At 42.5% G+C, this 26178-nt stretch overlaps 1 long non-coding RNA gene across 1 annotated transcript in view; it reads left to right on the forward strand.

Annotated features, from left to right (window-relative positions):
* Positions 1-24041, forward strand: part of LOC128344413 (uncharacterized) — an 81180-nt gene extending 57139 nt beyond the window's left edge. The window contains exons 3-4 of the long non-coding RNA XR_008315841.1: positions 4851-4956; positions 23567-24041. This is a non-coding gene — a long non-coding RNA (uncharacterized LOC128344413). The remainder of the gene's footprint in view (positions 1-4850; positions 4957-23566) is intronic.
* Positions 24042-26178: the final 2137 nt, after the last annotated feature.

The raw sequence follows: 26178 nt of genomic DNA on the forward strand, positions 1-26178 counted from the left end.
TCAAAGACTAAAGAATAAGCAATTAAGAATCAATCCCAGGTTGCTTTATAGTCCATGCAATGTATTGTGGGGAAGATAATAAATAATAACAATAATAATAAACTTTATTTGTTAGCCGCCCCATAACAAGTCAACAGAAGTTGACAGTAAACAGAAAACACAGAGGCTGCTGGGTAATAACACATCATTTATTCTCTTGTGGTGCACAAGAGATTCATTGCTGAGCATTTGCATTTGTGTTTCTGATACCTCAAGAACATACTGTGGTGTGATTCACTTACCTCAATGGCTTTTTTTGCCTTGATTAGCTATACTGATAATAAAACATAATAATACTAAAAAGAATACATCCATAAGCAACTTTAATTAGAAATGTTAATAGTGCAGAGAGCTTGAAGAGAAGTGCATCCTGGCAGGCGAGAGAAAAATGTGCAAGTGGAGGAGGATGGGATATAAGCGCAAGGTGGAAAAGCTAGGTGCTTCTTGGTTTTCCACCCGTGTCCTGTAGGTGGATAAACTGAGCTCCAGGAGTCCATGGATAATTACTGGGAAGAGAATCCCCCTGCTGGTTAACATGCATAATTAATGCAAACTTTAGCCTCTGGTTATGTTTTATAGATGAAGTGTAAAAGCTGAAGCCTTGACCACTTTTGATTAGATACCACCCCATGGGTAGATCCTGTTTTCTGAAGTTTTGCACAGATGAGGATGAGAGACAAAATCCAGGGAACTTTTTATGGCATTTTAAACCTGTAAAACTTACAAATTCGTACTGTGAACCATCTGTCTTTGGAAGATTACAGATTTTCAGTGCTTCCTTGGGTAAAAGCAAGGACAAACTGATTTTTCCATGGCCTGCTGCAAATATCTGTCCAGCAAAGTACAGTCTTGCTCAAGGAATCCCCTAGGCCTAGAGGCTGATGGAGAGGCTTATGATTTTTCAGCTACCCAATCCAGAACAATTTTAGATTGGGCATAGAATCCAGAGGGTTTGGAGACTGGAACAGGAGAGAATGTGAGCATTTGCACTGTGTCATTTTAAGATACCTTGAAGAGCTGGAGTTTGACCCCAAATAAATGTATGACAACCAGGGGTGTAGCTATAATTGAGTGGATGGGTTGAAAGAACCCAGCCCCAGCTCCTGAGGGGCCCCCAGCTCCACCCCTCCTATCTTCTTCATTATCTACCTCAGTCCAAGATGCTTCCAGGGAGAAAGGTGAACACGGGCCCCCTCTCCCCTAACTACGCTCCTGACGACAACCACATCCACCAATTTTTTTTGTGTGTGTGTCTTGTAGACCAGGGATTCTCAATGTTGGGTCCAGAAGTTATTGGACTTCAAGTCTCATAATCCTCAACCAAAGATCACTGGGGCTGGGGATTGTGGGAGCTGAAGTCCAATAACATCTGGAGACCCAACGTTGAGAATCCCTGTTCTAGACTTTGGATACAGAGAATTTTCGATTTGCAAGGATTACTCAGCTCTGCAGAGAGATATACTAATGCAAAGTCTTTAACACTGCAGAATTCATGATGGGTAAGAGTGTGCATGAGAAACTTGTAAAAGAAAGGCCTCAGTCAGAAGCAGGAGATACAGGGTCAGTTCAGGCAATACTTTCCAACTGGCCCCACTCCCACTTGATTAAGAAGTAATGCTCTGTGAGCTTGCACAGGTCTCTTTCTTCTCCCGGTACACCATTCCTAAATCATGTGTGGGAGGGGAGGCAGTGGTTCACCTGTACCATTTCTTAATGGTACATAAAAAGGGTGATTTGTCTGAACCACCCTCCATACACACACACACCCTCCAGGAAAGATGTGCACACTTGCAGCTTAATCACATGGGAACAAGGCCAGTCAGGAAGTATCAGTCAAACCAGCCCATAGGAAGGCAGACTCCATAATGTGCTTCTATACTTTAACCCTATAAACTCTGTGGCAAGAATCTGAGATGGCAATACTGTACAGTCCTCACTAACAAAATTGCAATACTCACACCATGGTGGGGTCCAAGCATTGTTAGCATAACAATTCATCTGGCTTTGTATCTAAGTAAGGAGAACACTTCTTGAAATACAGAGACTCACTGTAAATATTATAATATTAACAATTCAAATGAACAATTCATCACATCCCTTTGAACTACCTGACCACCAAACCCTCCCCCCATTCAACACTATAACATTAGCTTTTAAAAATAAAACAATCTGGCACATCAAGGGGACAAAAAGGGAATTTTAAAATAAGTCCTCAAGATAGCATCAAAGCTGTGAATACCAGTTAAACACATCCTCCCACACCAAGAGTTCTGCCCGTCTGCTGACAGAGACAAAGTTGTGAAAAACAGCAAGGAAAAAAGAGAGAGCATCACCTAGCTTCTCTGGAACAGTCTGGAGGACACACCACTGGTCTAAGCACTAAGATGGCGGCTGCAAAAGTGAATTGAGGAAGCCATGTCTCTCATGGAGATCAGGCCAATGTTCATCTGCTCTGGCAGCCATCCTGTCTCCAGTAGCAAACTTTATCAAATGTCTTTGATTCAGTGGAGATCAACACAAGGCATCAATGGAGTACTGCATCCCTTGTGATGGAGCAATATTGATGGTGCTTTGCCCCTTACCAGGCTGAGTTTCATTCCCTGATAGGAGAGGATGAATCCTCCATTACAAAGTACCTCTGTTGCAAAATAAGTGATTTCTGCCAGGAGCCAAAGGCTATGGAATTGCCTGGCACTGTGGGAGAGATGTTGGTCAGAGCACTGTTTTAAGCCTGGAGTGTGCAGTCTTCAATGGTTTGAATGCTGCCATTCCTCTCCCTTTAATGTGGGACTGGGAAAGATGCTCACCTGCTGTGCTCTATATATGTATGAACCTCTGTCTCCTTGGAAACAAAGTTCCATGCTGCATTTGCCTAGGGAGAGCTTTGTTATGTACATTTTCCTCCTCTTTTAGAAGGAACCTGAAGATGCATTATGGAGCTTTCTCTGCCTTTAAACTTCAGCCTCTGGAAATTATTGCCTCAGCCGACTGGCAGCCAGAGGTTTTTAGCCTACTTTCCTTATGAGATCACCCAGCATTTCGTGTATCTGTGTGCATTCCTCCCCTCCATCAACTTCGCAACACCTGGACCAATATGAAGCAAATCGGGTACAGTTGTTGGGACACATAGGGGCACCTCAATGGCGTAGTTTGTGATGTCATCCACCCCAATTCAAGATGGCAGATGTGTAAACATTTGAGGTGCAAGTGGGCTAATCTGTGAACCACCTAACTGATTTGAACCAAACTTGCTACGTGTTGGGACACATAGGATTGCCCCAATGGCATAGTTTGTGATAATGTAATCCACTCCAATTCAAGATGGCGGACGCATGAGTGTTTAAGGTGCAAGTGGGCTAATTTGTGGATTGTCTAACTGATTCGAACCAAATGAGGTACAGTTATAGTGAGTGACACACAGGGACACCTCAATGGCATTGTTTGTGTTCATGTCATCCACCCTAATTCAAGATGGTGGACACATAGAGGTGCAAGTGGGCTAACTTGTGGACTGTCTAACCAATTTGAACCAAATTTGGTACAGTTGTAGTGAGTGACACCTCAATAGTGAATGAATGAATGAATTTATTATGGTCAGTGACCAGCAATACCTCAATGGTGTCATTTGTAATGATGTCATCCTCTCCAATCCAAGATGGTGGACACGTGAACATTTGAGACACAAGAGGTCTAACTTGTGGACTTCAATCTGAACCAAATTTAGTCCAGTTGCAAGGATAGTGCAAGGAAAGTAGGCAGTTCCTACTAGAACAACTTGTTTATTTAAAAGGAATGGTCATTAGTTCTGACAGTATATTTTAGTTCCACAGAGGCAAGACCATATTTCACATGTGACAACCTTTGAATTTCCCTTATTTCTGAAGTGCTGATTGACTGAAGTCCTAACATCTGGGTGCTTTCCAGATTAAACCGTACAACACTACAGATCTCCTAAGTTAGCTTCCGTACTTCCTGTGTTGTGACACTGCAGTCCCTGTGCTGACAGCAAGGTGCCATTCACATTTCCGATGCCTTCTTTTGGATTTTATCTTTATATTATAATGCTACAACATTGCAAATCTATTGCAGAAAAAAAGCTATATTTTCCGGTTGTAGGAGTTTTGAGATTCTGGGGATCGTTTTCAATACAATCCTGCCAAGTCAAAGCATTTTACCCCTGTTTAGCATGTAATCTGGAAAGTGCCTTGGCTTCAGCCCAAACATTTGTGATCTGGAGAGCCCTAACATTTGTATGATTTTAACTCCTCCCCACAAAAAGGTGTCCATTTGTGCAGACTAATACAGTGTATAGATGTGTATACAATGGAAATTGTCAATTGTCTGGCACTGTTGCTAAAATAAAAGCTAAGCAAACCAAAAGTTACTGGGGGGTGAGATGTCAACCAATCAGGTCATTTCAAAAAGGCCAGATGGCACCTCTGCACAGATAAACCAGGAATTTTTACAGCATACTCCAATTACCTGATTTATTTATTTTTTGTTACTGGTAAATTTTCAGAAAAGGGGGGGAGTAGATGCTTATAAACTACATCCAAGTGTATTAAGTTATCATTAAAATTTAAAGCAATTAATGCATAGCGTCTTGATTAATATTCAATACTTATTTAATGCATAATTTCTATCTGTGAGTACCCAGAGTGTTGGGGGCAATATGCTAAATCATTGTAAACCGCTTAGAGAGCTCCGGCTATAAAGCGGTATATAAATGTAAGTGCTATTGCTATTGCTATTGCTATCTGTGGAACCAGTACATTTTTATTTGTTTTATACACACACACTCTCCTTTTCAGATGAACCTCCCAAAGTGGTTTACATAAAAGCATTAAAATAACGAGCACCAACAAACATCTGTACAAAAAAGCAGAAAAGAACAGCCACAAAAAGACTCTATAAAAGGTAGGTATTTGCATGTTGCTCTCTTAAATCAGGTCATTTGACAGGCTATGTCTCTCTCCCCTCAGAGCAAAAAGGCTGTTAGGCAGCTCTATATATGCAACATACATGAAAACCACACAGATAGAGAGACATTAAACAAAAGAAATAAAGTCAGAACCATTGATTTTGCTAACAGTTGATGCTTCTCTTTCAGTTCATTTCAACCCTTGGTTTCATCCTTTGAATGTGTAAACAGATCAGGAGGGAAAATTCATCTTTAGGCTGCTATGCCAGGATAGAGGATTCTACAAATGGGGTTTTTTTTCCCTTGCCTTACCTAGACACAAGCACTGCCAAATAAGACTGGAAATACATCTTGCCGTGATCTTTTAGTTTTGATTCAAGGAAAAGGGCACAGAACACACACAGCTATTAAGTTCCTCTCTATGGCTGTGCTGCTGCAATTTTTCTCTGGGCTGGGAAAGAGTTAATAGTGGTACAGAAATTCAATATTATCGGTATACAATCCCAACTTGGGCCAGAGGCTGTCACAGTCTGGAAATAGCCAGCCCTGTGCATAGGAGGGAAGGCAAGCAAGTCAACTTCTTGCTTCTCCCACCTCTTGGACTTTACCACTGCCACCAAGTGGAAGTCTACCCCCACCCCTGGCTGTCTTCACCAAATAGTCCACAGTAACTCTCAGCCTCTAATAGTAACTCAGGTAGCGTAGGATGGCATCAGGGAAACAAAACTCAGAGACCACAAGAGATCTGGACAAAGCTGTGTCTTTACTAGAAAAACAAAACAATCAGATTTAGTGTTTCCTGAGTATTTGTTTTTTTAAAAAAACCCATATAAGCAAAAGATTCTAGGACATAGTAGGATAAACACATCCAGCTGTCCTGTCTAAAACTCTGTCCCTGATGCAGCCAGTCTCACCTGCTCCTCAGGCCTTCCAGTAGCTCTCTGTTTCCTGTGTCACTTCTGAGCCTTCTTCTGCCAGCCCAGCTTTCTTCTTTCTCTCTCTAACACACTCTGGCTAAAAAACCCTCTTTAACCCTGCCTTTTCACACCTTAAAACTACTCCCTCCACCCTCTAAAGTAGCCAATAGGGAAGGCAGATTTTGTATTCTTGCTTTCTGTTTCCTGGGCTAACGATTTGACCTTAAGATGCCATTTTAAAAACGTACAGCATAATCAGAACAATACACAAAATGGAGGACTTAATCTCAATCCTCCATAGGCACTATGAAACATAAGCAAAGGATGAAGACTAGAGGCCCATGTCTTTGGGTTATCTATAGAGGGCAAATGTTTTCAGTGCCATGGATTCCATTCACTCATACGCTTTTTGCAATAGTGTTTGTCTGGCAACCATTGTGCACAGAATCCTGGCAGGATATACCACTAAGAGAGTTGGAGTAGGCCAAGGCTTCACTACTGGACGGCAGCAGGGCTCTTTCCAGACTAGCTGTTCATCAGCAGCAAAATGCCTCCTTTCGGGCAAGTCGCATTCAAGATGTAAACAGCAGGGGGAGCAGTCTCACAGCAACTAACAACCCAAAAAACAGCAACCTTTTCACACTGGATAAATGATGTCCTAGCTCTATATCACAGCGATTAAATTCAAAACAAGGCATTGGAAATATGAATGGCACCCTGCTGTCCATGCAGGGACTGTGGTGTCACAACGCAGGAAGTATGGAAGCACACCTCAGATATAAATGTAAATAAATAGATACAAATAAAATTCTAAGGGTCTGTATGCTGGCGATACCAGCCAAAATTTAGAGATGATTAGAACTTTTTCATGAACCCTGCTACTTACTAAGATGATGGGGAGGTTTGGTTACAGCTGCCACCAGCTCGTTTGGTGGCTACATGAGACTAGTCCTTCTCTATGGCTGCCCCAGGGCTTTGGAATGTGCTCCTTGTCAATATAAGAGTTTCCCCATCTTTGTCTGCCTTAAGACACACTGTTTTCTCTGACCTTTTGCTAAAACTATTTTTAAAATGTTTTTGATAAAGCTATTTTTAAATTTTTATTATTTTAAAACTGTTTTGTTTTTATTGAGTTTTAAAGTTGTGCACACCACTTTGAGATTTAGGTGGTTTATAAATATAAATATAACAAACAAACAAACTCCTCCTGGTCAGACAGATTGCATAGACTAAACTCCTTGTCAATCTTTCTCTGAATCCTTGGGACACTGCTTATTTTTCCTAGACCAAAACAAAAAAGATTACTCAACTCTTTCCAATTTCTGTAATTCCATATATTTCAATTATAGTCTTTCTGAATAGGGAAGGCTAAAATCAGACTCTTGGCTAAGAGGAGAAAGACAAAAAGAGTTTGATGCAGATGGATGCTTCCTCTCTATGTGCCTTTTTTATAATTTACCCACCAACTGTTGATGAACTCTGCTTGGTACCTACACAGCCAAAAGAAAGTCAAAGAACATCTTGACATCCATAGGGGTCAACCAAGCCTGATTTAGAGGAGCATGACTAGTGTGCAAGTACCTTGTCTGCCCAGATACTGATAATTATAACCCAGTACTGAGACATAGCAGAGTTACCCATTAGGAAAAATTTTTTTTAAATTTAGAAATACATGAAACTATAATGTGTGTGCTACAAATTATCTCATAAATAACACTGCATCACAAGGCCTCAGGCAACTTCCAAGCAATAAGGGAGGAAAAACAATGAAACAACGGCCACTCCATCAGTAGAGGCAAAGGCTAGAACACAAACAAGAGGGAAGATGACGAACAGCAAGGGCTCTGTGGTGGTGACCTACAATATGTATCCTCCGTTTGTTTTCTTGTCTGAAAGCATCATAGTCTACGGCTGCAGCAAATGTAAGCTGGTGGTTCTATTGGAAGGAAAAGGAAGAGGACCAAAGGAGCGAGTTCCCATACCTTGCCTCATTAGGGAAGATGAGGAGGAGTTTTAGGACAGGGCACACAGAGGACACTGTAATGAAGGTAATAGCAGGAGGAGACTGTGAAGAAGGAAGATGAAATCTGTGACGGGGAGGAAACTGTGGAAGAAAGTGACTGTTGGTTTCAGGAGAACCAGAAAGCATTCTGAATAACTGAGAAACTGTTTTCAGTGTCTTGAAGCATCTGTAGGAAGAGGAGGGGGGGTAGTGGTGGCTGGTAACTCCCTACTGAGAGATACAGAGGTGGCTGTATGCCAGGCAGACCTGTTAGCTTGTGGAACAATCTGTGCACCAGAAATGCACTACCAGGATATGGCAGACAGGTTGGCAAGACTTTAAGTCCACTGATCCTTATTCCTTCTTGTTCATCCATATGGGAACAAATGACAGTGAGACTAGTTAGAAAATAGTACAAAGAGTGTTCATCATCCAGGGCTGCTCATCAGACTGGGTTTCAAGTGTGCCAGAGAACTCTCTCCTGGAACTGTTACTCTTCCACATGGTTACCAATGACTCTTGGGTGGCATGTAGGGAATCCTCCTTGAATTTGCAAATTGCAGATGGCATAAAACTGGGAGAGATAGCTAATCCCTCAGAAGACAGAAATAAAATTCAAGATGACCTTGATAGAACAGAAAACTGGGCTCAAGTTAAAATGAAATTCAGCAGAGACAAATGCACAGTTCTGCACATAGGACAACAGAATCAAATACACAGGTATAGGATGGAGGATACCTAGCTTGGCAGCAGCACACACACAAAAAGCATTTCTAACTGGTTTTACTCAGGGTGGTTGTTGTTGTTGAGCAGGATTTGGGTCACCTTGTTGTAGAATTTTATTTTAGTATGGATTATGTCCAATCCCACTAGTGCTTCTGTTGTTAATGAACCTCTCTAGATAACACACATTACGTAACTCAGTTCTACATCTTTAAAACAAAAAGGAATTAGGAAATTACTTATGTAGGTTTGTAACAGAAATGAAACATAAGCAGTGTTGGCATTATTATCTAGTTTTTATAATTAAGTGGGCACAAACCAGTGATGACCAAAGCCTCACCTCCAGTGCATAAAGCACACAGAGCAGCTTTTTCTGTCTCCCTCCTGCAGCCTAGATCTCCCTGCCCCGGACTCATTTCCCAGTGCTTAGTGTGCAAAACTCACCAAGCAACTATTCCGGCCCCTCTTCAGCCCAGAGCATTGCACATCTACCCATCCATCTTCCCTTCCCAGCAGGGGCCTTCTTTGCCTTCTCCAGCAGTGGCACAAGTCACTGCCTACCTCATCCTCTTCCTCTGCTCCTACTCTGGTGTTTAAAGGAAAGGGAAGGGAAGTGCCTTGAATCCATGGAGTGCTGGACTAGAGAGTTTCTGTGAGACACTCCAGGCTAGTACCCTATTGGCTGCAAGACACTTCCTTCTGCTCCCTTTCCGAGCCAGCCAGAGCAATGGCAGAGGAAGAGATTGGAGAGTGTGGCACTAGTAGCTAGCATGCCAGGTGTTTTGGGAGGTGGTGGGCCTGGTGCCAATAATGAAGGTGGCCAATTCAATGGCTCCATTTATCTATCTATCTATCTATCTATCTAATTTGTACACCACCCCAAACTTTCACCTCTGGTTGGTTAAAAGCAGCATAAAACAAGTTAAAAACATATTTTAAAAAATTTACAAATTTAAAAATAAACCAGAGATTAAAACAGTGTTTTTTTAAAAAAGAACTGAGAAAGCTTGGGCGAAAAGATGGATTTTCAGGTGTTTTTTTGAAAAATGCCAGAGATGGGGAGGATCGTATCTCAGCAAGGAGCACATTCCACAATCTCGGGGCAGCGACCGAGAAGGCCTGTCTCTGTGTAGCCACCAAATGAGTTGGCGGTAACTGGAGACGGACCTCCTCAGATGACCTCAATGGGTGGTGGAGCTCGTAGTGAAGAAGACGCTCTCTTAAATAACCAGGGCCTAAGCCATTTAGGGCTTTGTAAGTTATAACTAGCACTTTGTATTTTGTCTGGAAACCTATTGGCAGCCAGTGTAGCTCCATCAGTAAAGGAGTAACGTGGTCTTTCCGAGATGACCCAGAGACCAACCTGGCTGCCGCGTTCTGAACCAACTGAAGTTTCCAGACTACATACAATGGCAACCCCATGTAGAGTGCATTACAAAAGTCAAGTCTGGAGGTTACCAACAGATGTACCATTCCACTGCATGAGGTGATTGCCTCAGGTTGTCTGCTGGGCAGGCTCAGGTGTTATATGGCTCTCAAATATGTATGTATCAGGACTGTCGGCCCTTGGAAGTTGTACAGACAAAATGTTTAACATCAGTCTTTGCCATTGCCTGATGTGTACCTAATGCTGCTTTGAGATTAGAGGCTGAAGGTTGAGACTCGAGTTTGATTACAATGTTTTACCTTTTGGCTACAATTTAGTTATTTCTGATAGGCTTGGCCACTCTAACAATAGTGGATAGTTTGCATGTCAAATGGAGAAACGCCCTTGCTGACAAACTCCAGAGCTATGGGTTAAATAAAATAATGACTTCCTTAGGCTATGATAACGCCAAGGCACTACTTAAACGATGTGCCCAATATATGGAAGTCTAGAGAGACTGGTGCCCAAATATCTTGGTGTAGGAGGAGTAAGGCCTGAATAAAAGCCTGCCAACTATTTATAACAATATTGAAGCAGCATAGAGCACTCACAATGGCCCACTTTAATGTATTCCTGTCATCCTTACTGGAGACCGATTTCAGAAGACCCCATATTAAAGTTGAACATGTCCATGTAATGAGCAGGAAGAAGAGATAGTGGAACATGTACTCCTCCATTGCATTTTTAATTGAGATATTCGCCAGAAGTTAATTTTACCTTCTTTAAAAAGATGTACCCAGGCAGGTCAACTGAGTTTTATACTTTACTTCTCCTTTCCGATCAGAGTACAAGCATCTCATACAATGTGGCTAGATTCGGCACAGTGGCTTGTAGCATACATAAACAGTTAACCAATAACAATAATTAAAGCTATGTCGATCAGGAGAGGGCTGCTTGATTTTGTAACATTATTGCAGCTAGAAGTTCACTGTTGTATAGGATACTGTATTGTATTGTGTTTTAGTTTTTCCCTACTTTGTAATGGCTGATCATGGACTGTAATAAACTATCTGTCTACTGGGGAGGCTGTCCATAGCACAAACTTGCAAAGAAAAGAAGTTTTTTTTTACTATATCATTTTGTTTAAAGATACTTCTGTTCTTCCAGAGCTTATCAGCAGCAGTCTCCAGCATAGAATCAATTTGAATTCTGCAAAAGTCAGAGTGACTCTCATTTTTCTGATCTCATCTAAACAGGGAACAAGTGTCTTTGATATTGAAAATGCCTAACAAGTTGGTTCTCTTTGATATTTAAGTTTAAATATGTGCATTGGATGTGGTCAGCTTTGAGAGAAAACAGGTGGCACATCCTAAGGGAAGGAAATGGCAGATTGCTCAGTTGGGCAGATATCCTTTCAGTTAGCAGAATGACAGTGATCTTATCCCCCTCAGGTATTAGTATATTTCCTGACATATACTGCCATACCCATAATAGAGGTAATGGTTATGTTGTCTAGAACAAACACAAAGGCCAAATATTAATCTTCCCAAGAAGAAAACTCAGGTCTTTTCCACGTTAGGGCCCTTTAGCACTGCTGATGCACTGGTCTTCCATAATCAGCTGGAAAACGATGGTTCCAGATGGCACTTAATATAACTATGTTACAATCCTGCAATGCCCACCTCCATGGACAAGATCATATGTATATTTATTCAGAAGTCCCACATAGTTCCAGAAAGTGTGCCTAGGACTGCATCCTTTAGTCAACACCATGGAAAAACACTGGAATGCAACGGTAAGGCAACAACGTTGCCTGGATTCTTCATAATAACAGAGTAAACACATTAGCCATTTTCTCTGGAACTGACACCTAGAAGAAGCAGCTTCTGTGTAGTGAAGTGCAGAGCAACTGTGGATCACAAAGATGCATCACTAATGAAAGGATCAGTTTCACAAATGCCAGTGAGAGAGCAGCCTAGCAGAACTCAGAGACGCATCTAGGTAATTTTGGAGCCTGTACCTAAAGGCCTTTTGCCCTACTGCCATACTACCCCCCGCCGCAAGATAAGCATCATCCCCCTGCATGCAGACACCATGTCTCATGCAATATTTTATACACCACAATGTTAAGTGCAGTATTTTCACATCACAATATGCTCAAGGAAAGGAATATGCTCAGCCCACTGACCTGCAGATACCACATTTTTGCATTGACAATCCTGCCAATCTGGGCTGCACACAGTGGGGAGAAGATTGGGCAGGCTGTGGGTGGCCGCAACACTCAGACGCTGCCCTCACCACAGTCACGCTCGGCTGCCCGGCACAGAGCAGGCTGGTGGCACCACACCATCCAGGACAGACTAAAGAGGATTTGGGGGCCCTACGGGGTGAGGAGGCCCTCGACCTCTGCCCAGAAATTCAGGGGGAAGAGTGCCTCTGGCAGAACTTCCCAACTTACCACAGTGGTGCCATGGGGAAGCAGCTAGTGACACCCTTCCCTTCCCCAGGAAACTCTTTGTGTCACCCAAAAATATGTCCCTGGGTGGTGGCACAAAGCTCAGGGATATATTTTCAGGTGGTACAGAGGACCACACAGAGAAGGGGAGGGCATCAAAAATTGCTGTTTCCCTACTGCACCAGTGCAGTTAATTGGAAAGTTCTGTTAGACTACTCTCTCACTGTACCAGTGCATCGTTGCTCTGTATGTCACCATTGACATAAGCAGCAAGAGCTGCTTTAAACCAGCTTTTTAACAGGGCGACGTTTGCTGGTTGAAAGTTGCAGTCCTACAATTTTTCTTGAATCAAATGATATTTAATTATGTGTATACATATTTATGGTCTTGCCCATGGCTTTGTAGACTTTAGTTGCTGTGGGTTGGTTGCTCACACTCCAAAACTCATACTTCCCACTCACCTTCTGGGCATTTAAGATTTTAGAAAATGTAGACCTGACATACACTTCTGTAGGAGGCCACAGAAAACAATAATTTCAGAAGCCTGATTGATTGATTAAGTGCCGTTAAGTCGGTGTCGACTCTTAGCAACCACATAGATAGATTCTCTCCAGGATGAACTGTCTTCAACTTGGCCTTTAAGGTCTCTCAGTGGTGCATTCATTGCTGTTGTGATCGAGTCCATCCACCTTGCTGCTGGTCGTCCTCTTCTTCTCTTTCCTTAAACTTTCCCCAGCATTATGGACTTCTCAAGGGAGCTGGATCTTTGCATAATGTGTCTGAAGTATGATAGTTTGGGCCTGGTCGTTTGTGCCTCAAGTGAAAATTCTGGATTGATTTGTTCTGTGATCCATTTGTTTGTTTTCCTGGCTGTCCATGGTATCCTTCAGAAGCTTCATTACCTTTAATTACACTTAAAATGAGTCCTATTGTTTTCAACAGAGGGCCTAGCCTCTGGAAAGGCAAGGAGGCAGCAATATTCTACTTTACTATGTTTTATGCCACATGCATTTCCAGACAGCAGGCTTTACTGCAGATTTACTGTGAGGCTATACTATGAATTCGAATTTGTCCCCCAAAAATCTGATGCGAAAAGTGGATTTTTTTTACCCCAGACATAAATTGGGCTATGCTCTAACATGCAATGAAAAACCCATATCATGTCTGGAGTGCTCTCCGAAAGCTTGCAGGGACTTCAAGGTAAATCTGGCCAATTTATGTGAACGCACAGGTTCCATTCTGGAGGAGAAATGAGCTAAAAGCACCCCAGGCTTGGACTGGCCCACAGGGCAACAGGGCATATTCCCCTGCGCCCTGCCCCACTCAGTAGCAGTGAATACTCCCACCCTTAAGTACCCATTCTGCTCAAAACCCAGCGCCCTCCCCACATACATCCCACCGCCCTCTCAGTTACCCCAGTCCAGCCCTGGCCCCATCCAGTAATGATTTCCTTTGAACAATGCTCATGTCAACTAGTGACATCTACTGATTCTCTAACAAACCTCATCTCTAACACTCAAAACCACACTTAAAATACAACTGCCCACAATGGGGGGAAATGACACATAACACCAACAACTGTCACGTGCAGCCAAAGGGAATGCTGGGAAGGAAAAAGTGCTAGGAAAGATGGGGTGGAAGGGAAGAGAGAAGAATGGAGAGGTGGAGGCCCAGCAAAACCAGTGGAGGAGGATTTCTCCAGGCACAAAGAAAGGAATAGAAATAAAGGAGGGAGGGAGAGAAGACCATAACTTGAGAAGGTAACACATAAAACCAGGGGTACAGATCCCCCCTACACATTTAAGGAGCCCCCCTCGTTTTACCAAACTTCCCCCTCCAAACTGAATAACTCATATCTCCTCACCGAAAGGTGTTTTTTCTCTCCCTATCAAAAATTTAAGGGAGGAGTTGCTCTTCAAGCTTGCCCTCTGTCTGTACCCTGCATAACACCAACAACTGTTCCCTGTCATTTTACCCATTAAAAAATGAAGGGGGTGGGGGGAAGGAAGGACTTCTGGCAGAAAGAAGTTCCACGAGTCATTTTTTATTGGCCTTCATCTAGTAGCACCATAAAGTGCTGTGTGGAACCACACTTTTTAATTAGCTTCCAACTGGCTATAGAAGAGCAAAAGGTGTATACGATCTGGAAAGAAACCAGAAGAGCAATACCTCAGCAGTACTACAGTTCTCTAGTGTGGAGAGGACCAGTGTTCCTTCTTGGAAGTGCTGCATTATTACTTGGGCTTTGTATTTGTTTCTCCTGATCAATTGGAAGTAATTGGAAGCCCCAGAGAGTTCCACTGGGCTTTCATTTGGTTATTCAAGCAGCTGGAGTCTTTCAAAATGGATAAAGAATAAAAATTTCCCCAGCACAGAGGGTTGTTTTTTGTTTTTTTTAAAGAAAGGATATATTAACTGGCCTATGTTTGTTCTGAATAGTTTTACAATTCCTGTAGATGAATACAAAAATACCACTGACCAAAATGACACAACAGACTTTAAACCTTATGAGGTTCACCTTTCCTTTTCTTAGAACACAACGATCCTGTGCCAGTGCTGTGTGCTCTAGCCTACTTTGGGTTCGATTCTGCCAGGAAGCAGGACTTTTATTTGATGTACAACCAGAAGTAAAATGTGCAGTCCCCCTCCACCAAAAATGCAGTTCCAAAAGAACATTTGTGCAGGTCAACAATTCAGATCATGCAAACGTTGTACTGTATTATTTTAGGTGATGTAAAAAGTGACTGATAAGGAGAAAAGTAAAGTGAGTTGCTCAGACTGCTCCAGAACCCAGACCCTGATCAAGAATATCTACCGCTCCCCCCCCCTGCCAAAGACACTCCCACTGTCTTCACCAATGAATATAACACTCTTCTGCAACAGTGCTGTCAAATTTCCAGTGAAGAAAGTAAGACCAGCCCTGCAGGATCAGGCTTGAGGCCTATGTAGTCCAGCTTCCTGTTTCACACACTAACCCACCAGATGCCTCTGGAGAGCCCACTGGCAAGAGGTATGTGCATGCCTTCTCTCCTGCAGTTGCTCCCCGGCAACTGGTATTGAGAAGCATTGTGCCTCTGAGACTGGAGGTGGCCCACAGCCACCAGACTAGTAGCCATTGATAGACCTGGCCTACATGAATTTGTCTAAGCCCCTTTTAAAGCCATCCAAGCTACTGGCCATTACCACATCCCATGGCAAAGAATTCCATAGATTAACTATATGCTGTGTGCAGAGGCGTATCTAGGGGAAATAGCACCTAGGGCAAGCACTGAAATTGCGCCCCCTGTCCTGACACCCATCTTTCAGATAAGTTTACCATAATATCAGCTGAAAAGTACAAGTCAAGCTCGTTAATCTTTTAATATTTCAAAAACTATTTAGCAGTGGATGTAGCCAGACCAAAAAATGCTGGAAAACTACAAATTGCAGTATGCTGGGGCTCATGAAATACCCAAATACTATGTGGAGGTGTACTTGGAAAACTAAACAGAAGTGCCTATCTAATTCTCTACTATGCATTGTAGCATCACTATTACATAAGTTTTTAAAATAAATAGAGAATTTGACTTTTCCCAGATACTTTGAAAATAATTAAAGGATATGCAGAGTAAACTGTGTCACTGCTTAGAATATATTCTAGTATTTTTTATTTATTTTATTTATTTATTTTTATTTATTTACATTTATATCTCGCTCTTCCTCCAAGGAGCCCAGAGTGGTGTACTACATACTTGAGTTTCTCCTCACAACAACCCTGTGAAGTAGGTTAGGCTGAGAGAGAAGTGACTGGCCCAGAGTCACCCAGCTAGTTTCATGGCTGAATGGGGATTTGAACTCAGGTCTCCCCGGACCTAGTCTAGCACTGAGAGAAAGAGAGCAAGAAACTCCCAGTGAGCCTTAATACTAAGGATTTCACACTGATTCAAAGACAAACTCACTATTAATAGCCATATTATTAAGACATCACATTTAACTCACTTATCACAAGAAGCAAAATAAGAGCAAATGAATACAATACTAGCTCATAAGCTTCAGCTCAGTATTCACAGTCCTGGTTCTCTGTACATAGTGCCAATCTGAATATGTGTAGAGTGACTTATATTAAAATTTTTTTTAAAAAAATTCTTTACCTGTGGCCCCTTTGGGGGGCTTCCTAAAGGCCATGGGGGGGGTCTTCAAAGGTTCCCCCTCCCCCACTGGCCTCTAGGGCCTCACAGGGACCATTTGAGCATGTGCAGTAGCTATATATATATATATATATATATATGTATATATATATATATATATATATGGCTGCTGAAAACAAAATGGCCACCGCGCATGCTCAGATGGCCTCTGAGAGGCCTGGCATGGCCTAGGGCCTCACAGAGGCCATTTGAGCATGCGCGGTGGCCATTTTGTTTTTGGTGGCCATTTTTAAAAAAATAAAATAAAAATGGCACCCCCTTCAAGTGGTGCCTGGGGCATGTGCCCTGCCTGCCCTACCCTAGATACGCCCCTGGATGTGTGAAAAAGTACTTCCTCTTGTTGGTCCTAAATTTCCTGACCATCAGTTTCTTGGGGTGACCCCTGATTCTAGTGTTGTGAGAGAGGGAGGAAAATTTCTCTGTCCACCCTCTCCACTACATGCATAATTTTATACACCTTGATCATGTCTCCCCTTAGTCGCCTCTTTTCCAAGGTAAAGAGCCCCAGATGCTGTAGCCTAGCCTCATAAGGAAGGTGCTCCATGCCTCTGATAATCTTGGTTGCCCTCTTCTGCACCTTTTCTAGTTCTACAATATGCTTCTTAATATAGGGTGACCAAAGCTGTATGCAGTACTCCAGATGTGGCCACACCATAGATTTGCATAAAGGCATTACAATATTAGCATTTTTATTTTCAATCCCCTTCCTAATGATTCCTAGCCTGGAATCGGCCTTTTTCACAGCTGCCATGCACTGAGTCGACACTTTCAATGAGCTATCCACTACAACCCCAAGATCTCTCCTGGTCAGTCACTGATGGCTCAGATCCCATTAGTGTATACTGTATATGAAGTTAGGGGTTTTTTGCCCCAATATGCATCACTTTACACTTGGTTACACTGAATCACATTTGCTGTTTTGTCACCCACTCCCCTAGTTTGGAGATATATTTTTGCAGCTTCTCACCATCTGTTGTGGATTTCACTACTCTAAATAGTTTAGAGTCATCTTTAAATTTGGCCACTTCACTGCTTACCACAACTTCTAGATCATTTATGAAAAAGTTAAAGAGCATTGGTCCCAGTACAGATCCCTGGGGGACCCCACTTCTTACTTCCCTCCATTGTGAAAACTTTCCATTTATCCCTACCCTCTTTTTCCTGTCCTTCAACCAGTTACCAATCCACACATGAACCTGTCTCCTTATCCCATGACTGCTAAGTTTACTCAAAAGCCTTTGGTGGGGAACGTTGTCAAAAGCTTTTTGGAAGTCCGCGTATACTGGGTCAACCAGGATTTGGCAGGGAGACCAAACTCTGGAGCTGAGGATTCGCAACAGTTGCCAGACATGATTTCTGATGGGGAAGAGCCTGGGATTTCACCTGTCTTGAGAAGGTGTCTCAAGAGGCAAGCTCAGTGGCAGTCACGCAGGCACAAGAGATCAGAAGAGAGGAAGCCGAAGCGCTGACTCAGGGAAGCCTGATTGGCTACTGGTTCTCTTGAGCCATCTATATTTAGCAGTCTCACTTGCTCAGATGCTGTTTGCAACTTTTCGCGGGCTGCAGACAGTGTGCTATTTGAATTCCAAAACTTTGTCCGAGTTCCAGTTTGCCTTGTTTATGCTTTCCTGCTTTGTTCTGCTAATTCCTTGCTTCTGTCATCCTTCGCTATTTTTCATTCTTTGCTCTGTGTTTTCTTTTCACTTATTACTCAGTTATTGTTAGAAGGGGTACCTAGTTCAGTTCAGGGGACTTAATTCATTTACTGTTGTTCTTTGTAGGCCTTTTATTTTTCATTCGTGCAGTTCTGCTACTGCTTTCTGTTAACTCACTGGGGAGTGCTGAAGGGGGTTGTAAATCCTGTTGGCCTAGCGGAGCTAACAGATTTACGACAGTTTTGTGATTTCTAAAGATCAAAAACAGCAGGCAAAAGCTCTACAGAAGCAGCCCTGCAGTTGCAATTTCATCTCTAATCAGGGATAAGGGATAGCAACATAGGCAGCTGCCATATACTGAGTCAGACCATTGGTCCATCTAGCTCAGTATTGTACACAGACTGGCAGTAGCTTCTCTGAGGTTGCAGGCAGGAATCTGTCTCAGCCCTATCTTGGAGAAGCCAGGGAGGGAACTTGGAACCTCAGATGGTCTTCCCAGAGCAGCCTGATCCCCTAAGGGGAATATCTTACAGTGCTCACATGTAGTCTCCCATTCAAATGCAACTAGGGCAGACCCTGCTTAGCAAAGGGGACAATTCATGCTTGCTACCGCAAGACCAGCTCTCTGCATCTTGTTTAACTGAACAAGATACAGGCTGCAGTGTTCCCTCTAACAGGGATTCCCAGATGTTGTTGACTACAACTCCCAGAATCCTCCACTGCAGTGGCTTTTGCTTGGGGATTATGGGAGTTATAGTCAACAACATCTGGGAATCCCTGTTAGAGAGAACACTGGCATGCTGGTCCAGTTCCGTTTTCCAAGTTCCTTAACAGTCTATTAACCAGGATTCCTACTGAAATTACCCACAACAGCGACAACTTCAGTGGGGGATGATGAAGGAAACATCAGCTTAAGCAAAACATGCCTCCAATCTCCAAGTTTAATAAATAGGATTTCTCTCTCTCTGTGACTAGGAAGTTGGTTCCTGCAGAGCTCTTCAGGAGCAGCATATAAAAGAAATTATGTTAAAAATGATTAAAAACACCTTGACAATGTCCTTTCAATGTAATTAAAAACCTATTTGCAGGCATGCCAAATGTTTAGTAATTACAGAAGCACTTTGTTCTGTAGTACTAATGGAAAGAGATTGAGGTACTTTTAAGCAAATTCCAGTTTTTAAGAAATAATTAAACAGAAAATGAGTTACTACATTATTCCATTATTTACCAATGCTTGTAACATGCTTCCATTTCTCTGCTATCATTCTGCAGAAGGCCAAACTTCTGTAATCATTAAGATCTGAATTTTCTTTGACTGTTAAAGAGAAATAAAAATGTGTAATAGAATGAGTAAGAGCTGAGTCAAAAGGTGATAATATGACAGGAGGGAGGTACTATTAATCCATGCTATCCAAATTTTATTTAAGATTATAAGATCATGTCTTTTTAAAAAAAATTCTTTCATCTCTTTCTTGACCAAAAGTTTAGGATGTGTTCCAGTGAGGGTTGGCATATCTTTTTGTCCTGGCAGAGGCTATACAGCAAGAGGAAATTCAGAAAATGCAACTTCCCCCATCAATACACTTCCATGCCAGTTAAATCTGCACTTGTTAAATTCCTGCCTGTCTTGCAGCTACTAAAAACTCAGATCATCTTGTCTGGGAGGAAATGGCAGTCTCATTATATCCTCACAAGAGCTTGAGAGATAGGGACACAGTTCAATGTTAGTGGTCTCATTGCACCAAAAATCACCCTTTTGTGGTAGGGTTCCTTTTGAATTTGAGGACATTTAAATCCTCTTCTCACAAAGTCCCCTTGATTTTGTGGGATGTAATCACACCATCCAGAACCATTTCTCTGTGACTTCCAGCCATGTGACACTGTTGCTTCCTACACAAACCAGCAACCCCACAAAGGAAGGAGATCAAAATATCTCGTGGTCACATGGATGCAATTCTGGGTGGCAACTATGCGGTGCTAACAGAATGTTTTAATTGGCCTATAAAGATTGATAGAGATTGCACAAGGCCACCTAGTGAGCCTTTAGCATCTTCTCAGAATACAAAGCCACAGGAGGTAAAGATTTCCCTGGTATGGAGAAATCCCTGGTGATGGGGAAACTTTTACCTCCCAGATGTCTTCATGGTGCAAGAGTCTTGCCAAAACATAGTTTGCAATCTTAAGAATGTTTTCCAAAAGGAAGGTCTTACTCTTTTCCCGCCATGGCAATACTGCTGGCACCTAGAGTTGTACTAGTACTAGCCATCAGCAGCAAAATCCTCCTCTCCACAGTCTGGAAGGCAGCCAGCAAGCTACACTACCATCCATGGGTGACATTAGAAGGAGAAGGAGAAGGAGAGGAAGAAGTCGGAGGCATGCTGTCCAGCACAATTAAGGCGAGAGCATCATAGCCTTGTGAGTGAACAATTAGAAACATTGTTTGGAAGCAGAAATAAGACATTCAGAATGGTGGAGGGAAGGATCCTTTGGAGTCTCATGTCAGCTGTCATGGTCCCATCCACTAGTTGCCTGTAACACAAATGGACCCCTCTTCACCCATGTTGGAAGAGGTGTTAAAAGTAAAAGTAAAATGTGCCGTCAAGTCGATGTCGACTCTGTCCTGGCACCCACAGAGCCCTGTGGTTTTCCTTGGTAGAATACAGGAGGGGTTTACCATTGCCTCCTCCCACACAGTATGAGATGATGCCTTTCAGCATCTTCATATATTGCTGCTGCCCGATATAGCAGTCTTTCAGGGATTTGTTTTATAACATTCACAAGTAGTTAGTTCCTCAGCAATGAATCTGTATGCCAGTGGAATCACTTGATTTGTTCAGCCAATTTGCCCAAACAGTGTGGTCGTATTATTGAGCCAGGACCAACTTGAATGATTCTTTGTCTGCTGGCTCAACCAAACGTGATAAAGGTTTGTGTGCACTGTGAAAGTACACACCTAGAATATTAATGGTGCTGGCCTAAGTGATGAGGGAAACTACTCAAAGTAGTTCCATTGAAATTAAAAGGACTTTTAATTTCAATTGGACTAATTGAGTAATTGAGTTGAGTAATTTGCCTCATATCAGCTACTGAGCTTATTTCTGAAATTAGGTAGGGAAGGTGCAACCATTATTAGACTAATTTACAAACATTTTAACTCAATTTAACTCAATGTTTCACTCATGGGTTTTGTTGTTGTTGTTTAATTCTAAATGGTATCAGAGAGAGAGAGAGAGAGAGAGAGAGAGCATGCTGCTTAGGCCTCACTCGTTCATTCACTGACATAAAACTCCCAGACTAAACCACGAAAGATAGAAATATGCTGTTTTAGAGGTAGGTTCCAGACCTTGGCCACACTACCAGAAAAATCAAAATACGCGGGGGAAATAATTAATTTCCTGGGAAATGCGGAAAAAACCCTCTCCTACTGGAAAAGGGGAAATGATGCCTTCTGATAAACTTTGGTAGTTTTCTTGGGTTCCTGAACAGACAGGAAATTCAGGCTTTCACAGAATGACAAAGAAAAAACAAGTTATATTGTTTCAGTTCACTGGATTTCTGTCCATGCCAGATTTCCACAAAACTCAATTAAAAACTTGAAATATTTTGCACTAGATAGCGTTGTTAGTCTCCTAGAATTTGTCTTTTTAGGGGTTCTTGGCAGCAACTCACTCAAAACAAAGCCGTTCTTTGTCAAGGAGTGAAGGGAGAGGACATGGTCATTTCATGGTACAGGAGGAAGGCTTGCAAACTTCAAGCCCCTGAACTCATATAATGATAAAATTGATGTACCTAAACTTGACATGAAAAGAACTTTCTAAATTCATTAGTCTCATTTGACTGCCTGTTTCCTTTGTTGCCTATTTGAATTGCACCCATTGAGAAATAACGTCAGTGTGTCAGAAACGGATGAGAATTACTCACCTGCTGAAACAATTTCTGTCTGTGAGCTGTCTTGCAAGAAGCACAAAATGCTGCTTCGGGAGGGCGGCAGAGGTGAGCACATCCAGCATTCAGATGCAGCACTGCCCAGTCCACCTAACCAGCGATCAGTGCTGTTAGCTAGAGCACTGGTCACCTCTTAGGCCTGGAACAGAGTAAATTCTATGTTTACAGACTCTGGCTCTGTAGTATCTTAAAAACCTGACAGTAAAACTTAGATTAGCCAAGAATCAGTATTTATTTGTAAATAACCCTCAGTCATTTATTTCTAAATAACCCTATTTGTGCACATGTAGAGCCAGCCACGTCTTTACTTGTCTTTGATAGCTGATATTTATTTAATTGGTCAGAATATGCCAAGCACCAGATAAATAGATTAATGTATGTATTTGATTAATTTTTTATATTTTTCATACGTGGGATCCCCCCTCCTATGTTTGCCCTAACAACAATTACGTGTGGTAGGCGTTAAACTGGCCCTCCTTCCTCATGGATTGGGCCCCCTGACTCTACAGGACTCCTTCCTATCCTCTTGAGAAAGAGCTATCCAGATCAAGCTTGGGATTCTCCCTTCGCCTTTTACTAGCTATGGGAAACGACCAGGCCAAACCTGTACTTAAACAAAGGGTAACAGACTTAGAATGCCAAATAGTCTTAGGCAGGGTCCCAAACTTGCCCAGATCAGAAAGTCTGAGTTACCTCACCTCTCCTGCTGCGTATCTGTCACTGCTGGAAATCCCAGCCCACAGGAGGACCTTCACTCTGGCAAGTTGCTGCACCCTCTGACCAGCTGTTCTAGAAGGCAGGTTCAGGAAGAGTCCGCCTGCAGAGAGACTATGTCCTTGTGACAGAGGGCAGGCTGAAACTAGAGCCTATGTCCTCCTTTTCTGCTCCTTTTATAGAGATAGTCACGCCAACCTCATCCTGTCAGTACTCCTCAAGTACCCTGGTCGCTCAAGTGAATTCTGTACCTTGCTGCTGCTCTCGGATGTGTTGGAGCTAGGACCCTGGCAGCATCAGCTCTCAGCTGCCATGTCTCATAGTGACTACTGTGGCGGGAGGTGGGGGGTTAGGGTCATGGATAAAAGTACTTGACTCCTCCCCTCTTTGTTCTTCCAATGTTAGCCTCCATTTTGTCTCTCCAGAGATGGCTGTTTGTTTTGGTCTCTCTCTTCAGCCTTGAGCAACAGCTGAAATTAAGCTGCAGGCTTTTTCACATTTGTTTGTAACCTCTTCTTTAAATAAATCCTTGTAGTTCTTCACTACTAAAGAACTGTCTCAAGACCTCTTGATTTGATGCTTTTTCACCAAACTGGTTTTGCTTTGCTATTTGGGGATTGAACTGCCATTCTCTCCCTACAGGGTGAAGACTCCACCATCACACACAATACTGCAAAGTTCTGTGCCGCAACGTGTAGAATCCACAGGACCATGACAGCTCCTGCCTGGAGGGACCGTGGGCTGAGCCTACAAAATTCAATCTTAGCTTCAGCTCTCACACAGGCTACTGTAACCTCCTTTTAATTGCATCCTTTTAATTTCTCTTGTGTACCTTTAAACACCCTTAATTATTTTAATTATTTTTAAGTACTCTTACACTTAGAGCCCTTCTGGCCCACTGTTTACAAGGATGCAGACTTCTCTCTCGTAGACAGTCTCAGTTCTATTTTATATTTTATATTTTAATTTTTAAAAAATTTCTTCCACCTTATTACTACCCTACACTTTTATAGCTTCACAGCTGTAGTTTTATATTTTATATTGTACCCTTGTCTGTCCCTCTTGTATTCTACTGCTCTTATGCTGGTCTAAGACCCAAATAAAGGAATTATTGTTATTCTTCTGTGTGGTAGGCTAGGCTTGGAAAGTGACTGGCCCAAGGTCCCCCAGTAATCTTCATGGCCAGATTAGGATTTGAACACATGTGCCCCTCAAATACTCGAGGCAACCTCTGAGATCCTGCTTTGTGTGCCTCAAATGAATGAGGTTCAGCAGATACCTACTAGGAGCAGGGCTTTATCAGTAGTGGCACCAGCCTTTAGGAATAAGAAGATCCCTGCCAGATCAGGCCAAGGCCCAACCAGTCCAGCATCCTGTTTTCCTCAGTGGCCAACCAGATGTCTCTGAGAAGCCCACAAGCAGGGGTTGAAGGCATCAACCTTCTACCCCTGTATACCTGTTGCTCCCCTGCAACTGGTATTCAGAACAATACTGGCACTGAATCTGGAGGTAGCCTATAGCCATGCCATCAAGAGGAGTTATCAATGCCCTCTCTAAGCTGGCCCCTCAGACCCTGACATGGCATACTTTCTGACACCATCAAAACCTGGCTATTTGAATACTGTTGTATGTCCTCCTCATATGCTGAGTGTTGCTTTTATCTTGCTGAAAGATGTGTTGTATAATCTGTTGTTTTTGCTGTTGTGCTGCCACTGTGAGCTTATTGTGTATCTTGAGGTTGTGTTTCACTACTGTTGTTTTTCTTTTCTTTTTTATCTAAACTGCACTGAGGGTTGTTTGGTGTTTTTTCTATGATAAAGCGGGATACACATTTTTAAAACATTATTGTTAGTAATAAAATATTTTAGGGCCTAACTCCATGTTGCATGTGTGTGTATGTATGTGTGTGTGTGTGTGTGTGTGTGTGTGTATATATATATACACACACACACACACACATACACACACACCTACCTGATGGCCCTTTTATTCCAAGAAAAGCTACTTCAGAAGAGTCTGCAGCAGAGAAGTGATAGAGATAAGTCAGGCTGCTCAGCTCTTTCCTCTCTTGCCACTTCTCTCCCTCCCACACACCAAAGGGTTCCAAAAATATGCTTGGCCTTGCAATAATATAAATAAATCCCAATCACCTGGTAGAAGTTATGAAGCATTCTGTACAATTCAGTCCTGCTATTAGGAAGATGAGAATCATAGATTTTTGTTTACATTTGAGTTGAGGTTTATACATGAATAATTGTGTGTACAATTATAAACAAGAATGCTACATTAAAGATTAATATTCAGCTTTTTAAAGTGAAAGTTGAACTTCTCGGCACTTCCATTAGTATCCTCAGGCTCCAAATATTAGGATCTCTGCCAAGAAGAATGTTTTCAAGTCTATTTTTCTTTCCCTTAAAAGAGAATTTAATTCTAGTTGGTTTCAATTTCACTGCCCATTCCTTCACTATTCCCAATTGTTTACAGTGTAAAGGCCACTGATATTTCACTCACAGTCACACTGTAGCATGAGTTCTGCCTCCTTTGAGGCATACTCTTGTATACAACAAAACAAAAGGAAGTGGTTGCCCCACATTTGGTGGCCAGGTGTCCTCTTTTATCCTAGACAGTCCTTTATGTCCAGATATCATCCACAATTTGATTTTGGATGGAGCTGACCTGCTATGCATTTTGGAGACCTGGTCAAGAGAGGCTAGTGGTCCATTCTGGTCCCAGCTTCTCCCAGTAGGATACTCTGTGGTGCAGCAGGTGAGAGAATGTGGGCAAGGGGATGTGGCTGTGGTCTATAAGAACACTGTCTCCCTTACCAGGATCCCTGTTGGAGAATTGACCCATATCAAGTGTCTGTACCTAAGCCTAGGGGCCAAAGATAGATTGGGACTACTATTACAGAGAAGAAATGCTTGACTAACAAGCAGAAGGTTGCTGGTTTGAATCCCCGCTGGTACTATATAGGGCAGTAGTGATACAGGAAGATGCTGGAAGGCATCATCTCATACTGCATGGGAGATGACAATGGTAAACCCCTCCTGTATTCTACCAAAGGCTCTGTGGGCACCAGGAGTCAAAATCGACTTGACTACACACTTTACCTTTACTATTGGTGTACAGATCACCACATTTTTCAACAGAGTCCCTAACTGAATGTCATGTACCCTGAGTCTGACACGGAGGAGTCCAAGGATGAAAGGGTTATGACCCCTGAACTGGACACCAGAGGCTCTCAAGGTGAAATG

Source organism: Hemicordylus capensis, chromosome 2 (assembly GCF_027244095.1).
Source record: "Hemicordylus capensis ecotype Gifberg chromosome 2, rHemCap1.1.pri, whole genome shotgun sequence".
NCBI classification, from domain to species: Eukaryota; Metazoa; Chordata; class Lepidosauria; order Squamata; family Cordylidae; genus Hemicordylus; species Hemicordylus capensis.